This window comes from Pleurodeles waltl, chromosome 12 (assembly GCF_031143425.1).
Source record: "Pleurodeles waltl isolate 20211129_DDA chromosome 12, aPleWal1.hap1.20221129, whole genome shotgun sequence".
Classification (NCBI taxonomy): Eukaryota; Metazoa; Chordata; class Amphibia; order Caudata; family Salamandridae; genus Pleurodeles; species Pleurodeles waltl.
Genome location: NC_090451.1, coordinates 105,631,922 through 105,657,431, shown reverse-complemented (window position 1 = coordinate 105,657,431; position 25,510 = coordinate 105,631,922). Strand labels below are relative to the sequence as shown.

The 25,510-nt window shown below is 43.6% G+C and overlaps 2 non-coding genes across 2 annotated transcripts; both read left to right on the top strand.

Annotated features, from left to right (window-relative positions):
• The first annotated feature begins 2,477 nt into the window (after positions 1–2,477).
• TRNAI-AAU (transfer RNA isoleucine (anticodon AAU)) lies at positions 2,478–2,551 on the top strand. Its single transcript has one exon. It is a non-coding gene; the product is annotated as a tRNA-Ile (tRNA).
• Positions 2,552–24,477: 21,926 nt separating this feature from the next.
• TRNAI-AAU (transfer RNA isoleucine (anticodon AAU)) lies at positions 24,478–24,551 on the top strand. Its single transcript has one exon. It is a non-coding gene; the product is annotated as a tRNA-Ile (tRNA).
• Positions 24,552–25,510: the final 959 nt, after the last annotated feature.

Below are 25,510 nucleotides of genomic sequence, written 5' to 3'. Positions count from 1 at the left end.
AACCCTTGCAAAGCCAGAAAAATTGACAACTTAATCCACCTACTCAGAGTCATAAAAGTCACCTTCTTGTCTTTTCCAGGCTGTCCAAAAGTCACAAACAAGGAGTCGGTTTTCCTGAACTGCAGAGGCCTGGTGACATAAATGAAAAGAGCTCTTTAAACATCAAGTGTATTCAACAAATGTTCTTCCGGAGAGGAAGGAGAGGGAATGAAAGAAGGAAGAATTATTTCCTAAGATCTATCAAAAATAGACTTAACCTTTGCAGCAAAGGTAGGGCTAGGCCTTAAAGTTACCCCGTCTTCCAAAGTATCAAATGAAGAGAGGACAGCATTTTAAGGCTCCCAGCTCCCCAATTGTTCTCAGCAAGGTGATAGCAAATAGGAAAATAACTTTATAGGAGACAATCTTTAATTGTACAGTATCCAGATCCTCAAAGAGATAAAATTGGAAAGCCTATAAAAGAGTAGGAAGATTCTGAGTTGGAGAAAAGGGATTTTTCATTGTTCTTACCATTGACAAAAGATCATAACAGTCTAGACACCAAAGAGTGTAACTTCGATGAAAGTTCAGAAAAGTCCCTAAAAGCCTTTATCGCAAACCAATGAGCTTTCAGAGTGGAAAGAGATTCAAGTGAAACCCATTCAGAAGAAAATGCAAAATAGCAGACAAACTACAGGTAGGTGCCAAAAGATCATGAGCAGAACATCACGTCTGAAAGGACTTCCAGTTCTTTGAGTAAGACTTCGAAGTAGAAGGCCTGCTGGAGTGCTGAATTAACTCCACTAAGGAAGAGGAAAGACCCTTTGCTAGCAGTCCAGACTTCTCAACCTCCAAAGCGATAGAGTGAGTTGGAGCAAGAAGGTCAGGGCCGACGTTCTGAGAAGAGACACACTTGAGCAGTACCCAAGGAGGTAGAAGAGCCAGGGGTTCAGAAGAGGAAACCATGACATCTCTGGACAATCAGGGCCAACAAGAATCAAGTTCCCTCCCCCTGCTGAGACTTGAAGAGAACCATCTGGATCAATAAAAAGGGGGGGAATGTATAAAGGAGACTTCTCAGCCACTTTATCACCAATACGTCCACTACATAGCCTCCTTGTTCCGGAAACCTGGATCAGAATCGACAAAGATGAGCATTGTCCTTGTTTGAAAAGAGATCCAGAAAGGGTTTCACAAACTCTCGGGATATCTCTCAAAACAACGACCTGGATAACGTCAACTCCAGCAAATTTGGAAACCTCCAGCTGTCTGCCATCACATTGTCGGTGCCCTTGATGTGTACTGCCGACGTATGCAACAGGTTGATCTCTGCCCAATAGCCCAATTGTTCTGCTATTGCATTGAGGGATTTTGAATGCATGCTTCACTGCTGGTTAATGTAAAAGACCGCTACCTTATTCTCTGTCTTTACTAGCACATTTTTCTGAGACAGATGATGATGGGAAAACTTCAAAGCCCTGAAGCTTACCATTAACTCCATCTACTTCCATGACCTCCGACTCTCTAGGAAAGACCACTTGAATCGACATGATCAGTCCAACACAGTAGCTCTCCAGCCAGGTTTGCTGGCATCTGTTGCGAGGAATTCAGGAGGATCCAGGTGTATTAGTGTCCACTTAGACCAGTGGTCTTCAAATTCTTTAATGCCACATCCACCCAAAGGGAAAAAAAAAACATTGGTGCCTCCCCTCTGAATTTTCCAGAATTTTTCTATCAAATTGACACTGTTTAAATATGTCTAGACCTATTTAAACATTGCAGTTAAGTTCTGTTACTGTTTTAAAAATGCAATCAAATACATGACCCCAAATATACTATTCTGGTCAGGCAGGCCGTAATAACAAATTGCAGCGTCATGCTCTGCTGAGTAAACTGATCTCACGGCAGTGAGGAATGCACAGGCCGGGTGGTGCCCGGCGCACGAAAGCGCGCCTTCTTGTGTTGTACGTCTCTTTGCGCAAATGCAAACTCAAATTTCCTGCACTGTGGTCGGCAGGAGAGACATGGGAAGGTGCAGTAGGGAAGGCTTGAGCAACAAACCGTTGGCTATGTTTTGTTGTTACTTTGTTGACATGAGCTAGAGTAATTTAAAGCAGAAGGAACGGCCAGACCTAAAAACAACTCTCTTACCTCCAACGCCGAATAACCACTATAATTAGAATATCTCAAAAGCAGCTGGCCTTGTAAACTTAATGAGCAAGCAAGCCGATGCATTTTGGGTTTTGTTGTAAAAGAATAGAAATCCTATCCATCCTTTCCTTTTCTTCCGGCAACAACCAATGTTACAAAGATATCACAGCACACAGTGACATTGACTGAAAGAAGAGGCGCTGAGGCTGGCGTGCAGCACTCAACAGCTCTTGTTATTGCAATCCAGGCAGGGGACGGAAGGAGAAAAGTATGAAGGAATTGCGATAGTGAGACCGACTCTTCTGTGTATCTGCATGTCATGGAAAAAGGAGAACTCTGTCATGCATGGCTGGTTAGCTCAGTTGGTTAGAGCGTGGTGCTAATAACGCCAAGGTCGCGAGTTCGATCCCCGTACGGGCCAAGTTAGGTTTTTTCTCTCAAGTAAACTCTTTTTTTCTCATTTAATCAAACGCTTTTAAATCCATACACTCTGTTGCTCCAGTACACGTTCACTTTCCATTAGTCCTTCTTTTGCCACTTCTGACAAAAGCTCAAGCCGGCAGCGCCAGTAGAACAACAGAAGTGCAAGAGATTGTCTCTCCAAGATGGAGACACTGGCTCAGACTATGTCACGTGAGAGGTGGAGGGAGACCAAGAGCTTAATATTAGATGCGTGGGGATAAGAGGAACATAACTCAGGTGAACAGATTCTGGATAGTCATGCTATAGCTAGGATCAGCAATGTTACAGGGGAAAGGATAGGAAAATAATTAGGTGACAGAAGTATAGAAGTGGCTGCAAGGGGGCGTGTCTCTTAACAGGGCCGAAAGATACACTGAAGGCGAAGGTGAAGTGAAAGAAGAAAGAAAGATCAAAGGAAATCAACAGTGATTGAGAGAAAACTCACAAAGGCAAATTGAGCAAAAGACAGGACCTGGGGAGTTAGACTACTTCAATGCAAATTTACGCCGCAGATGAGCATGACAACTGACCCTTGTCCAGTGGTGCTGAAACAATTTTCAGTGTGGGGGTGCTGCCATCAAAGGGCTTCTGAAAATCCAGGAATCATACAAAGAACCAGTCCTGCAGAATGAGCCACGCACATTCAGAAAGAGTGGTGATGCGTTGGTTACTTATTGGTAATCTTCATTAGCCTTAGTCCATTGCATCCTTGTGACAGTCATTACAAAGTAAAGTGATGTCACCCTCCAAGAGGAAGAAAGGACAGGAGGATTCTTAAATGCTAGCGCCATGCACCCAACCTGGGTGCCAAGCCCTTGCCAAAGGACTGATGGGAAGGTGGGCAGGATGTAATGTTTGTGACAAGGACAAGATGGACTTAGGGTAATGCAGAGTTCAAAACATTGGTACTCAAATGCAAAACAGAAAATGTATTAAGCGATAATGCTTCACAAATGTATGCATTGAGGCCCAAGTAACCACCCTAGGAATTTCCTAGATTGTTACTCACTGGAATTCAACCCAGGAGGTGGCCATTCCTCTCGTAGACCATCCCTGACCTGGAAGATTTTCTAAAAAGCCTTGCAAAGCCAGAAAAATTGACAACTTAATCCACCTACTCAGAGTCATAAAAGTCACCTTCTTGTCTTTTCCAGGCTGTCCAAAAGTAACAAACAAGGAGTTGGTTTTCCTGAACTGCAGAGGCCTGGTGACATAAATGAAAAGAGCTCTTTAAACATCAAGTGTATTCAACAAATGTTCTTCCGGAGAGGAAGGAGAGGGAATGAAAGAAGGAAGAATTATTTCCTAAGATCTATCAAAAATAGACTTAACCTTTGCAGCAAAGGTAGGGCTAGGCCTTAAAGTTACCCCATCTTCTAAAGTATCAAATGAAGAGAGGACAGCATTTTAAGGCTCCCAGCTCCCCAATTGTTCTCAGCAAGGTGATAGCAAATAGGAAAATAACTTTATAGGAGACAATCTTTAATTGTACAGTATCCAGATCCTCAAAGAGATAAAATTGCAAAGCCTATAAAAGAGTAGGAAGATTCTGAGTTGGAGAAAAGGGATTTTTCATTGTTCTTACCATCGACAAAAGATCATAACAGTCTAGACACCAAAGAGTGTAACATCGACGAAGGTACAGAAAAGTCCCTAAAAGCCTTTATCGCAAACCAATGAGCTTTCAGAGTGGAAAGAGATTCAAGTGAAACCCATTCAGAAGAAAATGCAAAATAGCAGACAAACTACAGGTAGGTGCCAAAAGATCATGAGCAGAACATCACGTCTGAAAGGACTTCCAGTTCTTTGAGTAAGACTTCGAAGTAGAAGGCCTGCTGGAGTGCTGAATTAACTCCACTAAGGAAGAGGAAAGACCCTTTGCTAGCAGTCCAGACTTCTCAACCTCGAAAGCGATAGAGTGAGTTGGAGCAAGAAGGTCAGGGACGACGTTCTGAGAAGAGACACACTTGAGCAGTACCCAAGGAGGTAGAAGAGCCAGGGGTTCAGAAGAGGAAACAATGACATCTCCTCTGGCCAATCAGGGCCAACAAGAATCATGTTCCCTCCCCCTGCTGAGACTTGAAGAGAACCATCTGGATCAATAAAAAGGGGGGGAATGTATAAAGGAGACTTCTCAGCCACTTTATCACCAATACGTCCACTACCTAGGCTCCTTGTTCCGGAAACCTGGATCAGAATCGACAAAGATGAGCATTGTCCTTGTTTGAAAAGAGATCCAGAAAGGGTTTCACAAACTCTCGGCATATCTCTCAAAACAACGACCTGGATAAGTCAACTCCAGCAAATTTGGAAACCTCCAGCTTTCTGCCATCACATTGTCGCTGCCCTTTATGTGTACTGCCGACGTATGCAACAGGTTGATCTCTGCCCAATAGCCCAATTGTTCTGCTATTGCATTGAGGGATTTTCAATGCATGCTTCACTGCTGGTTAATGTAAAAGACCGCTACCTTATTCTCTGTCTTTACTAGCACATTTTTCTGAGACAGATGATGATGGGAAAACTTTAAAGCCCTGAAGCTTACCATCAACTCCATCTACTTCCATGACCTCCGACTCTCTAGGAAAGACCACTTGAATCGACAGGATCAGTCCAACACAGTAGCTCTCCAGCCAGGTTTGCTGGCATCTGTTGCTAGGAATTCAGGAGGATCCAGGTGTATTAGTGTCCACTTAGACCAGTGGTCTTCAAATTCTTTAATGCCACATCCACCCAAAGGGAAAAAAAAACATTGGTGCCTCCCCTCTGAATTTTCCAGAATTCTTCTATCAAATTGACACTGTTTAAATATGTCTAGACCTATTTAAACATTGCAGTTAAGTTCTGTTACTGTTTTAAAAATGCAATCAAATACATGACCCCAAATATACTCTTCTGGTCAGGCAGGCCTTACTAACCAATTGCAGCGTCATGCTCTGCTGAGTAAACTGATCTCACGGCAGTGAGGAATGCACAGGCCGGGTGGTGCCCGGCGCACGAAAGCGCGCCTTCTTGTGTTGTACGTCTCTTTGCGCAAATGCAAACTCAAATTTCCTGCACTGTGGTCAGCAGGAGAGACATGGGAAGGTGCAGTAGGGAAGGCTTGAGCAACAAACCGTTGGCTATGTTTTGTTGTTACTTTGTTGACATGAGCTAGAGTAATTTAAAGCAGAAGGAACGGCCAGACCTAAAAACAACTCTCTTACCTCCAATGCCGAATAACCACTATAATTAGAATATCTCAAAAGCAGCTGGCCTTGTAAACTTAATGAGCAAGCAAGCCGATGCATTTTGGGTTTTGTTGTAAAAGAATAGAAATCCTATCCATCCTTTCCTTTTCTTCCGGCAACAACCAATGTTACAAAGATATCACAGCACACAGTGACATTGACTGAAAGAAGAGGCGCTGAGGCTGGCGTGCAGCACTCAACAGCTCTTGTTATTGCAATCCAGGCAGGTGACGGAAGGAGAAAAGTATGAAGGAATTGCGATAGTGAGACCGACTCTTCTGTGTATCAGCATGTCATGGAAAAAGGATAACTCTGTCATTCATGGCCGGTTAGCTCAGTTGGTTAGAGCATGGTGCTAATAACACCAAGGTTGCGGGTTCGATCCCCGTACGGGACAAGTTACATTCTTTCTCTCAAGTAAACTCTTTTTTTCTCATTTAATCAAACGCTTTTAAATCCATACACTCTGTTGCTCCACTACACGTTCACTTTCCATTAGTCCTTCTTTTGCCACTTCTGACCAAAGCTGAAGCCGGCAGCCCCAGTAGAACAACAGAAGTGCAAGAGATTGTCTCTCCAAGATGGAGACACTGGCTCAGACTATGTCACGTGAGAGGTGGAGGGAGACCAAGAGCTGATTATTAGATGCGTGGGGATAAGAGGAACATAACTCAGGTGAACAGATTCTGGATAGTCATGCTATAGCTAGGATCAGCAACGTTACAGGGGAAAGGATAGGAAAATAATTAGGTGACAGAAGTATAGAAGTGGCTACAAGGGGGCGTGTCTCTTAACAGGGCCGAAAGATACACTGAAGGCGAAGGTGAAGTGAAAGAAGAAAGAAAGATCAAAGGAAATCAACAGTGATTGAGAGAAAACTCACAAAGGCAAATTGAGCAAAAGACAGGACCTGGGGAGTTAGACTACTTCAATGCAAATTTACGCCGCAGATGAGCATGACAACTGACCCTTGTCCAGTGGTGCTGAAACAATTTTCAGTGTGGGGGTGCTGCCATCAAAGGGCTTCTGAAAATCCAGGAATCATACAAAGAACCAGTCCTGCAGAATGAGCCACGCACATTCAGAAAGAGTGGTGATGCGTTGGTTATTTATTGGTAATCTTCATTAGCCTTAGTCCATTGCGTCCTTTTGACAGTCATTACAAAGTAAAGTGATGTCACCCTCCAAGAGGAAGAAAGGACAGGAGGATTCTTAAATGCTAGCGCCATGCACCCAACCTGGGTGCCAAGCCCTTGCCAAAGGACTGATGGGAAGGTGGGCAGGATGTAATGTTTGTGACAAGGACAAGATGGACTTAGGGTAATGCAGAGTTCAAAACATTGGTACTCAAATGCAAAACAGAAAATGTATTAAGCGATAATGCTTCACAAATGTATGCATTGAGGCCCAAGTAACCACCCTAGGAATTTCCTAGATTGTTACTCACTGGAATTCAACCCAGGAGGTGGCTATTCCTCTCGTAGACCATCCCTGACCTGGAAGATTTTCTAAAAAGCCTTGCAAAGCCAGAAAAATTGACAACTTAATCCACCTACTCAGAGTCATAAAAGTCACCTTCTTGTCTTTTCCAGGCTGTCCAAAAGTCACAAACAAGGAGTCGGTTTTCCTGAACTGCAGAGGCCTGGTGACATAAATGAAAAGAGCTCTTTAAACATCAAGTGTATTCAACAAATGTTCTTCCCAAGAGGAAGGAGAGGGAATGAAAGAAGGAAGAATTATTTCCTAAGATCTATCAAAAATAGACTTAACCTTTGCAGCAAAGGTAGGGCTAGGCCTTAAAGTTACCCCGTCTTCCAAAGTATCAAATGAAGAGAGGACAGCATTTTAAGGCTCCCAGCTCCCCAATTGTTCTCAGCAAGGTGATAGCAAATAGGAAAATAACTTTATAGGAGACAATCTTTAATTGTACAGTATCCAGATCCTCAAAGAGATAACATTGGAAAGCCTATAAAAGAGTAGGAAGATTCTGAGTTGGAGAAAAGGGATTTTTCATTGTTCTTACCATTGACAAAAGATCATAACAGTCTAGACACCAAAGAGTGTAACATCGATGAAAGTTCAGAAAAGTCCCTAAAAGCCTTTATCGCAAACCAATGAGCTTTCAGAGTGGAAAGAGATTCAAGTGAAACCCATTCAGAAGAAAATGCAAAATAGCAGACAAACTACAGGTAGGTGCCAAAAGATCATGAGCAGAACATCACGTCTGAAAGGACTTCCAGTTCTTTGAGTAAGACTTCGAAGTAGAAGGCCTGCTGGAGTGCTGAATTAACTCCACTAAGGAAGAGGAAAGACCCTTTGCTAGCAGTCCAGACTTCTCAACCTCCAAAGCGATAGAGTGAGTTGGAGCAAGAAGGTCAGGGACGACGTTCTGAGAAGAGACACACTTGAGCAGTACCCAAGGAGGTAGAAGAGCCAGGGGTTCAGAAGAGGAAACCATGACATCTCTGGCCAATCAGGGCCAACAAGAATCAAGTTCCCTCCCCCTGCTGAGACTTGAAAAGAACCATCTGGATCAATAAAAAGGGGGGGAATGTATAAAGGAGACTTCTCAGCCACTTTATCACCAATACGTCCACTACATAGGCTCCTTGTTCCGGAAACCTGGATCAGAATCGACAAAGATGAGCATTGTCCTTGTTTGAAAAGAGATCCAGAAAGGGTTTCACAAACTCTCAGCATATCTCTCAAAACAACGAGCTGGATAACGTCAACTCCAGCAAATTTGGAAACCTCCAGCTGTCTGCCATCACATTGTCGGTGCCCTTGATGTGTACTGCCGACGTATGCAACAGGTTGATCTCTGCCCAATAGCCCAATTGTTCTGCTATTGCATTGAGGGATTTTGAATGCATGCTTCACTGCTGGTTAATGTAAAAGACCGCTACCTTATTCTCTGTCTTTACTAGCACATTTTTCTGAGACAGATGATGATGGGAAAACTTCAAAGCCCTGAAGCTTACCATTAACTCCATCTACTTCCATGACCTCCGACTCTCTAGGAAAGACCACTTGAATCGACAGGATCAGTCCAACACAGTAGCTCTCCAGCCAGGTTTGCTGGCATCTGTTGCGAGGAATTCAGGAGGATCCAGGTGTATTAGTGTCCACTTAGACCAGTGGTCTTCAAATTCTTTAATGCCACATCCACCCAAAGGGAAAAAAAAAACATTGGTGCCTCCCCTCTGAATTTTCCAGAATTCTTCTATCAAATTGACACTGTTTAAATATGTCTAGACCTATTTAAACATTGCAGTTAAGTTCTGTTACTGTTTTAAAAATGCAATCAAATACATGACCCCAAATATACTATTCAGGTCAGGCAGGCCTTACTAACCAATTGCAGCGTCATCCTCTGCTGAGTAAACTGATCTCACGGCAGTGAGGAATGCACAGGCCGGGTGGTGCCCGGCGCACGAAAGCGCGCCTTCTTGTGTTGTACGTCTCTTTGCGCAAATGCAAACTCAAATTTCCTGCACTGTGGTCGGCAGGAGAGACATGGGAAGGTGCAGTAGGGAAGGCTTGAGCAACAAACCGTTGGCTATGTTTTGTTGTTACTTTGTTGACATGAGCTAGAGTAATTTAAAGCAGAAGGAACGGCCAGACCTAAAAACAACTCTCTTACCTCCAACGCCGAATAACCACTATAATTAGAATATCTCAAAAGCAGCTGGCCTTGTAAACTTAATGAGCAAGCAAGCCGATGCATTTTGGGTTTTGTTGTAAAAGAATACAAATCCTATCCATCCTTTCCTTTTCTTCCGGCGACAACCAATGTTACAAAGATATCACAGCACACAGTGACATTGACTGAAAGAAGAGGCGCTGAGGCTGGCGTGCAGCACTCAACAGCTCTTGTTATTGCAATCCAGGCAGGGGACGGAAGGAGAAAAGTATGAAGGAATTGTGATAGTGAGACCGACTCTTCTGTGTATCTGCATGTCATGGAAAAAGGAGAACTCTGTCATTCATGGCTGGTTAGCTCAGTTGGTTAGAGTGTGGTGCTAATAACGCCAAGGTCGTGAGTTCGATCCCCGTACGGGGCCAAGTTAAGTTTTTTCTCTCAAGTAAACTCTTTTTTCTCATTTAATCAAACGCTTTTAAATCCATACACTCTGTTGCTCCAGTACACGTTCACTTTCCATTAGTCCTTCTTTTGCCACTTCTGACAAAAGCTCAAGCCGGCAGCGCCAGTAGAACAACAGAAGTGCAAGAGATTGTCTCTCCAAGATGGAGACACTGGCTCAGACTATGTCACGTGAGAGGTGGAGGGAGACCAAGAGCTGATTATTAGATGCGTGGGGATAAGAGGAACATAACTCAGGTGAACAGATTCTGGATAGTCATGCTATAGCTAGGATCAGCAATGTTACAGGGGAAAGGATAGGAAAATAATTAGGTGACAGAAGTATAGAAGTGGCTACAAGGGGGCGTGTCTCTTAACAGGGCCGAAAGATACACTGAAGGCGAAGGTGAAGTGAAAGAAGAAAGAAAGATCAAAGGAAATCAACAGTGATTGAGAGAAAACTCACAAAGGCAAATTGAGCAAAAGACAGGACCTGGGGAGTTAGACTACTTCAATGCAAATTTACGCCGCAGATGAGCATGACAACTGACCCTTGTCCAGTGGTGCTGAAACAATTTTCAGTGTGGGGGTGCTGCCATCAAAGGGCTTCTGAAAATCCAGGAATCATACAAAGAACCAGTCCTGCAGAATGAGCCACGCACATTCAGAAAGAGTGGTGATGCGTTGGTTACTTATTGGTAATCTTCATTAGCCTTAGTCCATTGCATCCTTGTGACAGTCATTACAAAGTAAAGTGATGTCACCCTCCAAGAGGAAGAAAGGACAGGAGGATTCTTAAATGCTAGCGCCATGCACCCAACCTGGGTGCCAAGCCCTTGCCAAAGGACTGATGGGAAGGTGGGCAGGATGTAATGTTTGTGACAAGGACAAGATGGACTTAGGGTAATGCAGAGTTCAAAACATTGGTACTCAAATGCAAAACAGAAAATGTATTAAGCGATAATGCTTCACAAATGTATGCATTGAGGCCCAAGTAACCACCCTAGGAATTTCCTAGATTGTTACTCACTGGAATTCAACCCAGGAGGTGGCCATTCCTCTCGTAGACCATCCCTGACCTGGAAGATTTTGTAAAAAGCCTTGCAAAGCCAGAAAAATTGACAACTTAATCCACCTACTCAGAGTCATAAAAGTCACCTTCTTGTCTTTTCCAGGCTGTCCAAAAGTAACAAACAAGGAGTTGGTTTTCCTGAACTGCAGAGGCCTGGTGACATAAATGAAAAGAGCTCTTTAAACATCAAGTGTATTCAACAAATGTTCTTCCGGAGAGGAAGGAGAGGGAATGAAAGAAGGAAGAATTATTTCCTAAGATCTATCAAAAATAGACTTAACCTTTGCAGCAAAGGTAGGGCTAGGCCTTAAAGTTACCCCATCTTCTAAAGTATCAAATGAAGAGAGGACAGCATTTTAAGGCTCCCAGCTCCCCAATTGTTCTCAGCAAGGTGATAGCAAATAGGAAAATAACTTTATAGGAGACAATCTTTAATTGTACAGTATCCAGATCCTCAAAGAGATAAAATTGGAAAGCCTATAAAAGAGTAGGAAGATTCTGAGTTGGAGAAAAGGGATTTTTCATTGTTCTTACCATTGACAAAAGATCATAACAATCTAGACACCAAAGAGTGTAACATCGACGAAGGTACAGAAAAGTCCCTAAAAGCCTTTATCGCAAACCAATGAGCTTTCAGAGTGGAAAGAGATTCAAGTGAAACCCATTCAGAAGAAAATGCAAAATAGCAGAAAAACTACAGGTAGGTGCCAAAAGATCATGAGCAGAACATCACGTCTGAAAGGACTTCCAGTTCTTTGAGTAAGACTTCGAAGTAGAAGGCCTGCTGGAGTGCTGAATTAACTCCACTAAGGAAGAGGAAAGACCCTTTGCTAGCAGTCCAGACTTCTCAACCTCCAAAGCGATAGAGTGAGTTGGAGCAAGAAGGTCAGGGACGACGTTCTGAGAAGAGACACACTTGAGCAGTACCCAAGGAGGTAGAAGAGCCAGGGGTTCAGAAGAGGAAACAATGACATCTCCTCTGGCCAATCAGGGCCAACAAGAATCATGTTCCCTCCCCCTGCTGAGACTTGAAGAGAACCATCTGGATCAATAAAAAGGGGGGGAATGTATAAAGGAGACTTCTCAGCCACTTTATCACCAATACGTCCACTACCTAGGCTCCTTGTTCCGGAAACCTGGATCAGAATCGACAAAGATGAGCATTGTCCTTGTTTGAAAAGAGATCCAGAAAGGGTTTCACAAACTCTCGGCATATCTCTCAAAACAACGACCTGGATAAGTCAACTCCAGCAAATTTGGAAACCTCCAGCTGTCTGCCATCACATTGTCGGTGCCCTTGATGTGTACTGCCGACGTATGCAACAGGTTGATCTCTGCCCAATAGCCCAATTGTTCTGCTATTGCATTGAGGGATTTTCAATGCATGCTTCACTGCTGGTTAATGTAAAAGACCGCTACCTTATTCTCTGTCTTTACTAGCACATTTTTCTGAGACAGATGATGATGGGAAAACTTTAAAGCCCTGAAGCTTACCATCAACTCCATCTACTTCCATGACCTCCGACTCTCTAGGAAAGACCACTTGAATCGACAGGATCAGTCCAACACAGTAGCTCTCTAGCCAGGTTTGCTGGCATCTGTTGCTAGGAATTCAGGAGGATCCAGGTGTATTAGTGTCCACTTAGACCAGTGGTCTTCAAATTCTTTAATGCCACATCCACCCAAAGGGAAAAAAAAACATTGGTGCCTCCCCTCTGAATTTTCCAGAATTCTTCTATCAAATTGACACTATTTAAATATGTCTAGACCTATTTAAACATTGCAGTTAAGTTCTGTTACTGTTTTAAAAATGCAATCAAATACATGACCCCAAATATACTCTTCTGGTCAGGCAGGCCTTACTAACCAATTGCAGCGTCATGCTCTGCTGAGTAAACTGATCTCACGGCAGTGAGGAATGCACAGGCCGGGTGGTGCCCGGCGCACGAAAGCGCGCCTTCTTGTGTTGTACGTCTCTTTGCGCAAATGCAAACTCAAATTTCCTGCACTGTGGTCGGCAGGAGAGACATGGGAAGGTGCAGTAGGGAAGGCTTGAGCAACAAACCGTTGGCTATGTTTTGTTGTTACTTTGTTGACATGAGCTAGAGTAATTTAAAGCAGAAGGAACGGCCAGACCTAAAAACAACTCTCTTACCTTCAATGCCGAATAACCACTATAATTAGAATATCTCAAAAGCAGCTGGCCTTGTAAACTTAATGAGCAAGCAAGCCGATGCATTTTGGGTTTTGTTGTAAAAGAATAGAAATCCTATCCATCCTTTCCTTTTCTTCCGGCAACAACCAATGTTACAAAGATATCACAGCACACAGTGACATTGACTGAAAGAAGAGGCGCTGAGGCTGGCGTGCAGCACTCAACAGCTCTTGTTATTGCAATCCAGGCAGGTGACGGAAGGAGAAAAGTATGAAGGAATTGCGATAGTGAGACCGACTCTTCTGTGTATCAGCATGTCATGGAAAAAGGATAACTCTGTCATTCATGGCCGGTTAGCTCAGTTGGTTAGAGGGTGGTGCTAATAACACCAAGGTTGCGGGTTCGATCCCCGTACGGGACAAGTTACATTTTTTCTCTCAAGTAAACTCTTTTTTTCTCATTTAATCAAACGCTTTTAAATCCATACACTCTGTTGCTCCACTACACGTTCACTTTCCATTAGTCCTTCTTTTGCCACTTCTGACCAAAGCTGAAGCCGGCAGCCCCAGTAGAACAACAGAAGTGCAAGAGATTGTATCTCCAAGATGGAGACACTGGCTCAGACTATGTCACGTGAGAGGTGGAGGGAGACCAAGAGCTGATTATTAGATGCGTGGGGTTAAGAGGAACATAACTCAGGTGAACAGATTCTGGATAGTCATGCTATAGCTAGGATCAGCAACGTTACAGGGGAAAGGATAGGAAAATAATTAGGTGACAGAAGTATACAAGTGGCTACAAGGGGGCGTGTCTCTTAACAGGGCCGAAAGATACACTGAAGGCGAAGGTGAAGTGAAAGAAGAAAGAAAGATCAAAGGAAATCAACAGTGATTGAGAGAAAACTCACAAAGGCAAATTGAGCAAAAGACAGGACCTGGGGAGTTAGACTACTTCAATGCAAATTTACGCCGCAGATGAGCATGACAACTGACCCTTGTCCAGTGGTGCTGAAACAATTTTCAGTGTGGGGGTGCTGCCATCAAAGGGCTTCTGAAAATCCAGGAATCCTCCAAAGAACCAGTCCTGCAGAATGAGCCACGCACATTCAGAAAGAGTGGTGATGCGTTGGTTACTTATTGGTAATCTTCATTAGCCTTAGTCCATTGCGTCCTTGTGACAGTCATTACAAAGTAAAGTGATGTCACCCTCCAAGAGGAAGAAAGGACAGGAGGATTCTTAAATGCTAGCGCCATGCACCCAACCTGGGTGCCAAGCCCTTGCCAAAGGACTGATGGGAAGGTGGGCAGGATGTAATGTTTGTGACAAGGACAAGATGGACTTAGGGTAATGCAGAGTTCAAAACATTGGTACTCAAATGCAAAACAGAAAATGTATTAAGCGATAATGCTTCACAAATGTATGCATTGAGGCCCAAGTAACCACCCTAGGAATTTCCTAGATTGTTACTCACTGGAATTCAACCCAGGAGGTGGCCATTCCTCTCGTAGACCATCCCTGACCTGGAAGATTTTCTAAAAAGCCTTGCAAAGCCAGAAAAATTGACAACTTAATCCACCTACTCAGAGTCATAAAAGTCACCTTCTTGTCTTTTCCAGGCTGTCCAAAAGTCACAAACAAGGAGTCGGTTTTCCTGAACTGCAGAGGCCTGGTGACATAAATGAAAAGAGCTCTTTAAACATCAAGTGTATTCAACAAATGTTCTTCCGGAGAGGAAGGAGAGGGAATGAAAGAAGGAAGAATTATTTCCTAAGATCTATCAAAAATAGACTTAACCTTTGCAGCAAAGGTAGGGCTAGGCCTTAAAGTTACCCCGTCTTCCAAAGTATCAAATGAAGAGAGGACAGCATTTTAAGGCTCCCAGCTCCCCAATTGTTCTCAGCAAGGTGATAGCAAATAGGAAAATAACTTTATAGGAGACAATCTTTAATTGTACAGTATCCAGATCCTCAAAGAGATAACATTGGAAAGCCTATAAAAGAGTAGGAAGATTCTGAGTTGGAGAAAAGGGATTTTTCATTGTTCTTACCATTGACAAAAGATCATAACAGTCTAGACACCAAAGAGTGTAACATCGATGAAAGTTCAGAAAAGTCCCTAAAAGCCTTTATCGCAAACCAATGAGCTTTCAGAGTGGAAAGAGATTCAAGTGAAACCCATTCAGAAGAAAATGCAAAATAGCAGACAAACTACAGGTAGGTGCCAAAAGATCATGAGCAGAACATCACGTCTGAAAGGACTTCCAGTTCTTTGAGTAAGACTTCGAAGTAGAAGGCCTGCTGGAGTGCTGAATTAACTCCACTAAGGAAGAGGAAAGACCCTTTGCTAGCAGTCCAGACTTCTCAACCTCCAAAGCGATAGAGTGAGTTGGAGCAAGAAGGTCAGGGACGACGTTCTGAGAAGAGACACACTTGAGCAGTACCCAAGGAGGTAGAAGAGCCAGGGGTTCAGAAGAGGAAACCATGACATCTCTGGCCAATCAGGGCCAACAAGAATCAAGTTCCCTCCCCCTGCTGAGACTTGAAAAGAACCATCTGGATCAATAAAAAGGGGGGGAATGTATAAAGGAGACTTCTCAGCCACTTTATCACCAATACGTCCACTACATAGGCTCCTTGTTCCGGAAACCTGGATCAGAATCGACAAAGATGAGCATTGTCCTTGTTTGAAAAGAGATCCAGAAAGGGTTTCACAAACTCTCAGCATATCTCTCAAAACAACGAGCTGGATAACGTCAACTCCAGCAAATTTGGAAACCTCCAGCTGTCTGCCATCACATTGTCGGTGCCCTTGATGTGTACTGCCGACGTATGCAACAGGTTGATCTCTGCCCAATAGCCCAATTGTTCTGCTATTGCATTGAGGGATTTTGAATGCATGCTTCACTGCTGGTTAATGTAAAAGACCGCTACCTTATTCTCTGTCTTTACTAGCACATTTTTCTGAGACAGATGATGATGGGAAAACTTCAAAGCCCTGAAGCTTACCATTAACTCCATCTACTTCCATGACCTCCGACTCTCTAGGAAAGACCACTTGAATCGACAGGATCAGTCCAACACAGTAGCTCTCCAGCCAGGTTTGCTGGCATCTGTTGCGAGGAATTCAGGAGGATCCAGGTGTATTAGTGTCCACTTAGACCAGTGGTCTTCAAATTCTTTAATGCCACATCCACCCAAAGGGAAAAAAAAAACATTGGTGCCTCCCCTCTGAATTTTCCAGAATTCTTCTATCAAATTGACACTGTTTAAATATGTCTAGACCTATTTAAACATTGCAGTTAAGTTCTGTTACTGTTTTAAAAATGCAATCAAATACATGACCCCAAATATACTATTCTGGTCTGGCAGGCCTTACTAACCAATTGCAGCGTCATGCTCTGCTGAGTAAACTGATCTCACGGCAGTGAGGAATGCACAGGCCGGGTGGTGCCCGGCGCACGAAAGCGCGCCTTCTTCTGTTGTACGTCTCTTTGCGCAAATGCAAACTCAAATTTCCTGCACAGTGGTCGGCAGGAGAGACATGGGAAGGTGCAGTAGGGAAGGCTTGAGCAACAAACCGTTGGCTATGTTTTGTTGTTACTTTGTTGACATGAGCTAGAGTAATTTAAAGCAGAAGGAACGGCCAGACCTAAAAACAACTCTCTTACCTCCAACGCCGAATAACCACTATAATTAGAATATCTCAAAAGCAGCTGGCCTTGTAAACTTAATGAGCAAGCAAGCCGATGCATTTTGGGTTTTGTTGTAAAAGAATACAAATCCTATCCATCCTTTCCTTTTCTTCCGGCGACAACCAATGTTACAAAGATATCACAGCACACAGTGACATTGACTGAAAGAAGAGGCGCTGAGGCTGGCGTGCAGCACTCAACAGCTCTTGTTATTGCAATCCAGGCAGGGGACGGAAGGAGAAAAGTATGAAGGAATTGCGATAGTGAGACCGACTCTTCTGTGTATCTGCATGTCATGGAAAAAGGAGAACTCTGTCATTCATGGCTGGTTAGCTCAGTTGGTTAGAGCGTGGTGCTAATAACACCAAGGTCGTGAGTTCGATCCCCGTACGGGCCAAGTTACATTTTTTCTCTCAAGTAAACTCTTTTTTCTCATTTAATCAAACGCTTTTAAATCCATACACTCTGTTGCTCCAGTACACGTTCACTTTCCATTAGTCCTTCTTTTGCCACTTCTGACAAAAGCTCAAGCCGGCAGCGCCAGTAGAACAACAGAAGTGCAAGAGATAATCTCTCCAAGATGGAGACACTGGCTCAGACTATGTCACGTGAGAGGTGGAGGGAGACCAAGAGCTGATTATTAGATGCGTGGGGATAAGAGGAACATAACTCAGGTGAACAGATTCTGGATAGTCATGCTATAGCTAGGATCAGCAACGTTACAGGGGAAAGGATAGGAAAATAATTAGGTGACAGAAGTATAGAAGTGGCTACAAGGGGGCGTGTCTCTTAACAGGGCCGAAAGATACACTGAAGGCGAAGGTGAAGTGAAAGAAGAAAGAAAGATCAAAGGAAATCAACAGTGATTGAGAGAAAACTCACAAAGGCAAATTGAGCAAAAGACAGGACCTGGGGAGTTAGACTACTTCAATGCAAATTTACGCCGCAGATGAGCATGACAACTGACCCTTGTCCAGTGGTGCTGAAACAATTTTCAGTGTGGGGGTGCTGCCATCAAAGGGCTTCTGAAAATCCAGGAATCCTCCAAAGAACCAGTCCTGCAGAATGAGCCACGCACATTCAGAAAGAGTGGTGATGCGTTGGTTACTTATTGGTAATCTTCATTAGCCTTAGTCCATTGCGTCCTTGTGACAGTCATTACAAAGTAAAGTGATGTCACCCTCCAAGAGGAAGAAAGGACAGGAGGATTCTTAAATGCTAGCGCCATGCACCCAACCTGGGTGCCAAGCCCTTGCCAAAGGACTGATGGGAAGGTGGGCAGGATGTAATGTTTGTGACAAGGACAAGATGGACTTAGGGTAATGCAGAGTTCAAAACATTGGTACTCAAATGCAAAACAGAAAATGTATTAAGCGATAATGCTTCACAAATGTATGCATTGAGGCCCAAGTAACCACCCTAGGAATTTCCTAGATTGTTACTCACTGGAATTCAACCCAGGAGGTGGCCATTCCTCTCGTAGACCATCCCTGACCTGGAAGATTTTCTAAAAAGCCTTGCAAAGCCAGAAAAATTGACAACTTAATCCACCTACTCAGAGTCATAAAAGTCACCTTCTTGTCTTTTCCAGGCTGTCCAAAAGTAACAAACAAGGAGTTGGTTTTCCTGAACTGCAGAGGCCTGGTGACATAAATGAAAAGAGCTCTTTAAACATCAAGTGTATTCAACAAATGTTCTTCCGGAGAGGAAGGAGAGGGAATGAAAGAAGGAAGAATTATTTCCTAAGATCTATCAAAAATAGACTTAACCTTTGCAGCAAAGGTAGGGCTAGGCCTTAAAGTTACCCCATCTTCTAAAGTATCAAATGAAGAGAGGACAGCATTTTAAGGCTCCTAGCTCCCCAATTGTTCTCAGCAAGGTGATAGCAAATAGGAAAATAACTTTATAGGAGACAATCTTTAATTGTACAGTATCCAGATCCTCAAAGAGATAAAATTGGAAAGCCTTTAAAAGAGTAGGAAGATTCTGAGTTGGAGAAAAGGGATTTTTCATTGTTCTTACCATTGACAAAAGATCATAACAGTCTAGACACCAAAGAGTGTAACATCGATGAAAGTTCAGAAAAGTCCCTAAAAGCCTTTATCGCAAACCAATGAGCTTTCAGAGTGGAAAGAGATTCAAGTGAAACCCATTCAGAAGAAAATGCAAAATAGCAGACAAACTACAGGTAGGTGCCAAAAGATCATGAGCAGAACATCACGTCTGAAAGGACTTTCAGTTCTTTGAGTAAGACTTAGAAGTAGAAGGCCTGCTGGAGTGCTGAATTAACTCCACTAAGGAAGAGGAAAGACCCTTTGCTAGCAGTCCAGACTTCTCAACCTCCAAAGCGATAGAGTGAGTTGGAGCAAGAAGGTCAGGGACGACGTTCTGAGAAGAGACACACTTGAGCAGTACCCAAGGAGGTAGAAGAACCAGGGGTTCAGAAGAGGAAACAATGACATCTCTGGCCAATCAGGGCCAACAAGAATCATGTTCCCTCCCCCTGCTGAGACTTGAAGAGAACCATCTGGATCAATAAAAAGGGGGGGAATGTATAAAGGAGACTTCTCAGCCACTTTATCACCAATACATCCACTACCTAGGCTCCTTGTTCCGGAAACCTGGATCAGAATCGACAAAGATGAGCATTGTCCTTGTTTGAAAAGAGATCCAGAACGGGTTTCACAAACTCTCGGCATATCTCTCAAAACAACGACCTGGATAAGTCAACTCCAGCAAATTTGGAAACCTCCAGCTGTCTGCCATCACATTGTCGGTGCCCTTGATGTGTACTGCCGACGTATGCAACAGGTTGATCTCTGCCCAATAGCCCAATTGTTCTGCTATTGCATTGAGGGATTTTCAATGCATGCTTCACTGCTGGTTAATGTAAAAGACCGCTACCTTATTCTCTGTCTTTACTAGCACATTTTTCTGAGACAGATGATGATGGGAAAACTTCAAAGCCCTGAAGCTTACCATCAACTCCATCTACTTCCATGACCTCCGACTCTCTAGGAAAGACCACTTGAATCGACAGGATCAGTCCAACACAGTAGCTCTCCAGCCAGGTTTGCTGGCATCTGTTGCTAGGAATTCAGGAGGATCCAGGTGTATTAGTGTCCACTTAGACCAGTGGTCTTCAAATTCTTTAATGCCACATCCACCCAAAGGGAAAAAAAAAACATTGGTGCCTCCTCTCTGAATTTTCCAGAATTCTTCTATCAAATTGACACTGCTTAAATATGTCTAGACCTATTTAAACATTGCAGTTAAGTTCTGTTACTGTTTTAAAAATGCAATCAAATACATGACCCCAAATATACTATTCTGGTCAGGCAGGCCTTACTAACCAATTGCAGCGTCATGCTCTGCTGAGTAAACTGATCTCACGGCAGTGAGGAATGCACAGGCCGGGTGGTGCCCGGCGCACGAAAGCGCGCCTTCTTGTGTTGTACGTCTCTTTGCGCAAATGCAAACTCAAATTTCCTGCACTGTGGTCGGCAGGAGAGACATGGGAAGGTGCAGTAGGGAAGGCTTGAGCAACAAACCGTTGGCTATGTTTTGTTGTTACTTTGTTGACATGAGCTAGAGTAATTTAAAGCAGAAGGAACGGCCAGACCTAAAAACAACTCTCTTACCTCCAACGCCGAATAACCACTATAATTAGAATATCTCAAAAGCAGCTGGCCTTGTAAACTTAATGAGCAAGCAAGCCGATGCATTTTGGGTTTTGTTGTAAAAGAATACAAATCCTATCCATCCTTTCCTTTTCTTCCGGCAACAACCAATGTTACAAAGATATCACAGCACACAGTGACATTGACTGAAAGAAGAGGCGCTGAGGCTGGCGTGCAGCACTCAACAGCTCTTGTTATTGCAATCCAGGCAGGGGACGGAAGGAGAAAAGTATGAAGGAATTGCGATAGTGAGACCGACTCTTCTGTGTATCTGCATGTCATGGAAAAAGGAGAACTCTGTCATTCATGGCTGGTTAGCGCAGTTGGTTAGAGCATGGTGCTAATAACACCAAGGTCGTGAGTTCGATCCCCGTACGGGCCAAGTTACGTTTTTTCTCTCAAGTAAACTCTTTTTTCTCATTTAATCAAACGCTTTTAAATCCATACACTCTGTTGCTCCAGTACACGTTCACTTTCCATTAGTCCTTCTTTTGCCACTTCTGACAAAAGCTCAAGCCGGCAGCGCCAGTAGAACAACAGAAGTGCAAGAGATTGTCTCTCCAAGATGGAGACACTGGCTCAGACTATGTCACGTGAGAGGTGGAGGGAGACCAAGAGCTGATTATTAGATGCGTGGGGATAAGAGGAACATAACTCAGGTGAACAGATTCTGGATAGTCATGCTATAGCTAGGATCAGCAACGTTACAGGGGAAAGGATAGGAAAATAATTAGGTGACAGAAGTATAGAAGTGGCTACAAGGGGGCGTGTCTCTTAACAGGGCCGAAAGATACACTGAAGGCGAAGGTGAAGTGAAAGAAGAAAGAAAGATCAAAGGAAATCAACAGTGATTGAGAGAAAACTCACAAAGGCAAATTGAGCAAAAGACAGGACCTGGGGAGTTAGACTACTTCAATGCAAATTTACGCCGCAGATGAGCATGACAACTGACCCTTGTCCAGTGGTGCTGAAACAATTTTCAGTGTGGGGGTGCTGCCATCAAAGGGCTTCTGAAAATCCAGGAATCCTCCAAAGAACCAGTCCTGCAGAATGAGCCACGCACATTCAGAAAGAGTGGTGATGCGTTGGTTACTTATTGGTAATCTTCATTAGCCTTAGTCCATTGCGTCCTTGTGACAGTCATTACAAAGTAAAGTGATGTCACCCTCCAAGAGGAAGAAAGGACAGGAGGATTCTTAAATGCTAGCGCCATGCACCCAACCTGGGTGCCAAGCCCTTGCCAAAGGACTGATGGGAAGGTGGGCAGGATGTAATGTTTGTGACAAGGACAAGATGGACTTAGGGTAATGCAGAGTTCAAAACATTGGTACTCAAATGCAAAACAGAAAATGTATTAAGCGATAATGCTTCACAAATGTATGCATTGAGGCCCAAGTAACCACCCTAGGAATTTCCTAGATTGTTACTCACTGGAATTCAACCCAGGAGGTGGCCATTCCTCTCGTAGACCATCCCTGACCTGGAAGATTTTCTAAAAAGCCTTGCAAAGCCAGAAAAATTGACAACTTAATCCACCTACTCAGAGTCATAAAAGTCACCTTCTTGTCTTTTCCAGGCTGTCCAAAAGTAACAAACAAGGAGTTGGTTTTCCTGAACTGCAGAGGCCTGGTGACATAAATGAAAAGAGCTCTTTAAACATCAAGTGTATTCAACAAATGTTCTTCCGGAGAGGAAGGAGAGGGAATGAAAGAAGGAAGAATTATTTCCTAAGATCTATCAAAAATAGACTTAACCTTTGCAGCAAAGGTAGGGCTAGGCCTTAAAGTTACCCCATCTTCTAAAGTATCAAATGAAGAGAGGACAGCATTTTAAGGCTCCTAGCTCCCCAATTGTTCTCAGCAAGGTGATAGCAAATAGGAAAATAACTTTATAGGAGACAATCTTTAATTGTACAGTATCCAGATCCTCAAAGAGATAAAATTGGAAAGCCTATAAAAGAGTAGGAAGATTCTGAGTTGGAGAAAAGGGATTTTTCATTGTTCTTACCATTGACAAAAGATCATAACAGTCTAGACACCAAAGAGTGTAACATCGATGAAAGTTCAGAAAAGTCCCTAAAAGCCTTTATCGCAAACCAATGAGCTTTCAGAGTGGAAAGAGATTCAAGTGAAACCCATTCAGAAGAAAATGCAAAATAGCAGACAAACTACAGGTAGGTGCCAAAAGATCATGAGCAGAACATCACGTCTGAAAGGACTTTCAGTTCTTTGAGTAAGACTTAGAAGTAGAAGGCCTGCTGGAGTGCTGAATTAACTCCACTAAGGAAGAGGAAAGACCCTTTGCTAGCAGTCCAGACTTCTCAACCTCCAAAGCGATAGAGTGAGTTGGAGCAAGAAGGTCAGGGACGACGTTCTGAGAAGAGACACACTTGAGCAGTACCCAAGGAGGTAGAAGAACCAGGGGTTCAGAAGAGGAAACAATGACATCTCTGGCCAATCAGGGCCAACAAGAATCATGTTCCCTCCCCCTGCTGAGACTTGAAGAGAACCATCTGGATCAATAAAAAGGGGGGGAATGTATAAAGGAGACTTCTCAGCCACTTTATCACCAATACATCCACTACCTAGGCTCCTTGTTCCGGAAACCTGGATCAGAATTGACAAAGATGAGCATTGTCCTTGTTTGAAAAGAGATCCAGAACGGGTTTCACAAACTCTCGGCATATCTCTCAAAACAACGACCTGGATAAGTCAACTCCAGCAAATTTGGAAACCTCCAGCTGTCTGCCATCACATTGTCGGTGCCCTTGATGTGTACTGCCGACGTATGCAACAGGTTGATCTCTGCCCAATAGCCCAATTGTTCTGCTATTGCATTGAGGGATTTTGAATGCATGCTTCACTGCTGGTTAATGTAAAAGACCGCTACCTTATTCTCTGTCTTTACTAGCACATTTTTCTGAGACAGATGATGATGGGAAAACTTCAAAGCCCTGAAGCTTACCATCAACTCCATCTACTTCCATGACCTCCGACTCTCTAGGAAAGACCACTTGAATCGACAGGATCAGTCCAACACAGTAGCTCTCCAGCCAGGTTTGCTGGCATCTGTTGCTAGGAATTCAGGAGGATCCAGGTGTATTAGTGTCCACTTAGACCAGTGGTCTTCAAATTCTTTAATGCCACATCCACCCAATGGAAAAAAAACAACATTGGTGCCTCCTCTCTGAATTTTCCAGAATTCTTCTATCGAATTGACACTGTTTAAATATGTCTAGACCTATTTAAACATTGCAGTTAAGTTCTGTTACTGTTTTAAAAATGCAATCAAATACATGACCCCAAATATACTATTCTGGTCAGGCAGGCCTTACTAACCAATTGCAGCGTCATGCTCTGCTGAGTAAACTGATCTCACGGCAGTGAGGAGTGCACAGGCCGGGTGGTGCCCGGCGCACGAAAGCGCGCCTTCTTGTGTTGTACGTCTCTTTGCGCAAATGTAAACTCAAATTTCCTGCACTGTGGTCGGCAGGAGAGACATGGGAAGGTGCAGTAGGGAAGGCTTGAGCAACAAACCGTTGGCTATGTTTTGTTGTTACTTTGTTGACATGAGCTAGAGTAATTTAAAGCAGAAGGAACGGCCAGACCTAAAAACAACTCTCTTACCTCCAACGCCGAATAACCACTATAATTAGAATATCTCAAAAGCAGCTGGCCTTGTAAACTTAATGAGCAAGCAAGCCGATGCATTTTGGGTTTTGTTGTAAAAGAATACAAATCCTATCCATCCTTTCCTTTTCTTCCGGCAACAACCAATCTTACAAAGATATCACAGCACACAGTGACATTGACTGAAAGAAGAGGCGCTGAGGCTGGCGTGCAGCACTCAACAGCTCTTGTTATTGCAATCCAGGCAGGGGACGGAAGGAGAAAAGTATGAAGGAATTGCGATAGTGAGACCGACTCTTCTGTGTATCTGCATGTCATGGAAAAAGGAGAACTCTGTCATTCATGGCTGGTTAGCTCAGTTGGTTAGAGCGTGGTGCTAATAACGCCAAGGTCGTGAGTTCGATCCCCGTACGGGCCAAGTTACGTTTTTTCTCTCAAGTAAACTCTTTTTTCTCATTTAATCAAACGCTTTTAAATCCATACACTCTGTTGCTCCAGTACACGTTCACTTTCCATTAGTCCTTCTTTTGCCACTTCTGACAAAAGCTCAAGCCGGCAGCGCCAGTAGAACAACAGAAGTGCAAGAGATTGTCTCTCCAAGATGGAGACACTGGCTCAGACTATGTCACGTGAGAGGTGGAGGGAGACCAAGAGCTGATTATTAGATGCGTGGGGATAAGAGGAACATAACTCAGGTGAACAGATTCTGGATAGTCATGCTATAGCTAGGATCAGCAACGTTACAGGGGAAAGGATAGGAAAATAATTAGGTGACAGAAGTATAGAAGTGGCTACAAGGAGGCGTGTCTCTTAACAGGGCCGAAAGATACACTGAAGGCGAAGGTGAAGTGAAAGAAGAAAGAAAGATCAAAGGAAATCAACAGTGATTGAGAGAAAACTCACAAAGGCAAATTGAGCAAAAGACAGGACCTGGGGAGTTAGACTACTTCAATGCAAATTTACGCCGCAGATGAGCATGACAACTGACCCTTGTCCAGTGGTGCTGAAACAATTTTCAGTGTGGGGGTGCTGCCATCAAAGGGCTTCTGAAAATCCAGGAATCCTCCAAAGAACCAGTCCTGCAGAATGAGCCACGCACATTCAGAAAGAGTGGTGATGCGTTGGTTACTTATTGGTAATCTTCATTAGCCTTAGTCCATTGCGTCCTTGTGACAGTCATTACAAAGTAAAGTGATGTCACCCTCCAAGAGGAAGAAAGGACAGGAGGATTCTTAAATGCTAGCGCCATGCACCCAACCTGGGTGCCAAGCCCTTGCCAAAGGACTGATGGGAAGGTGGGCAGGATGTAATGTTTGTGACAAGGACAAGATGGACTTAGGGTAATGCAGAGTTCAAAACATTGGTACTCAAATGCAA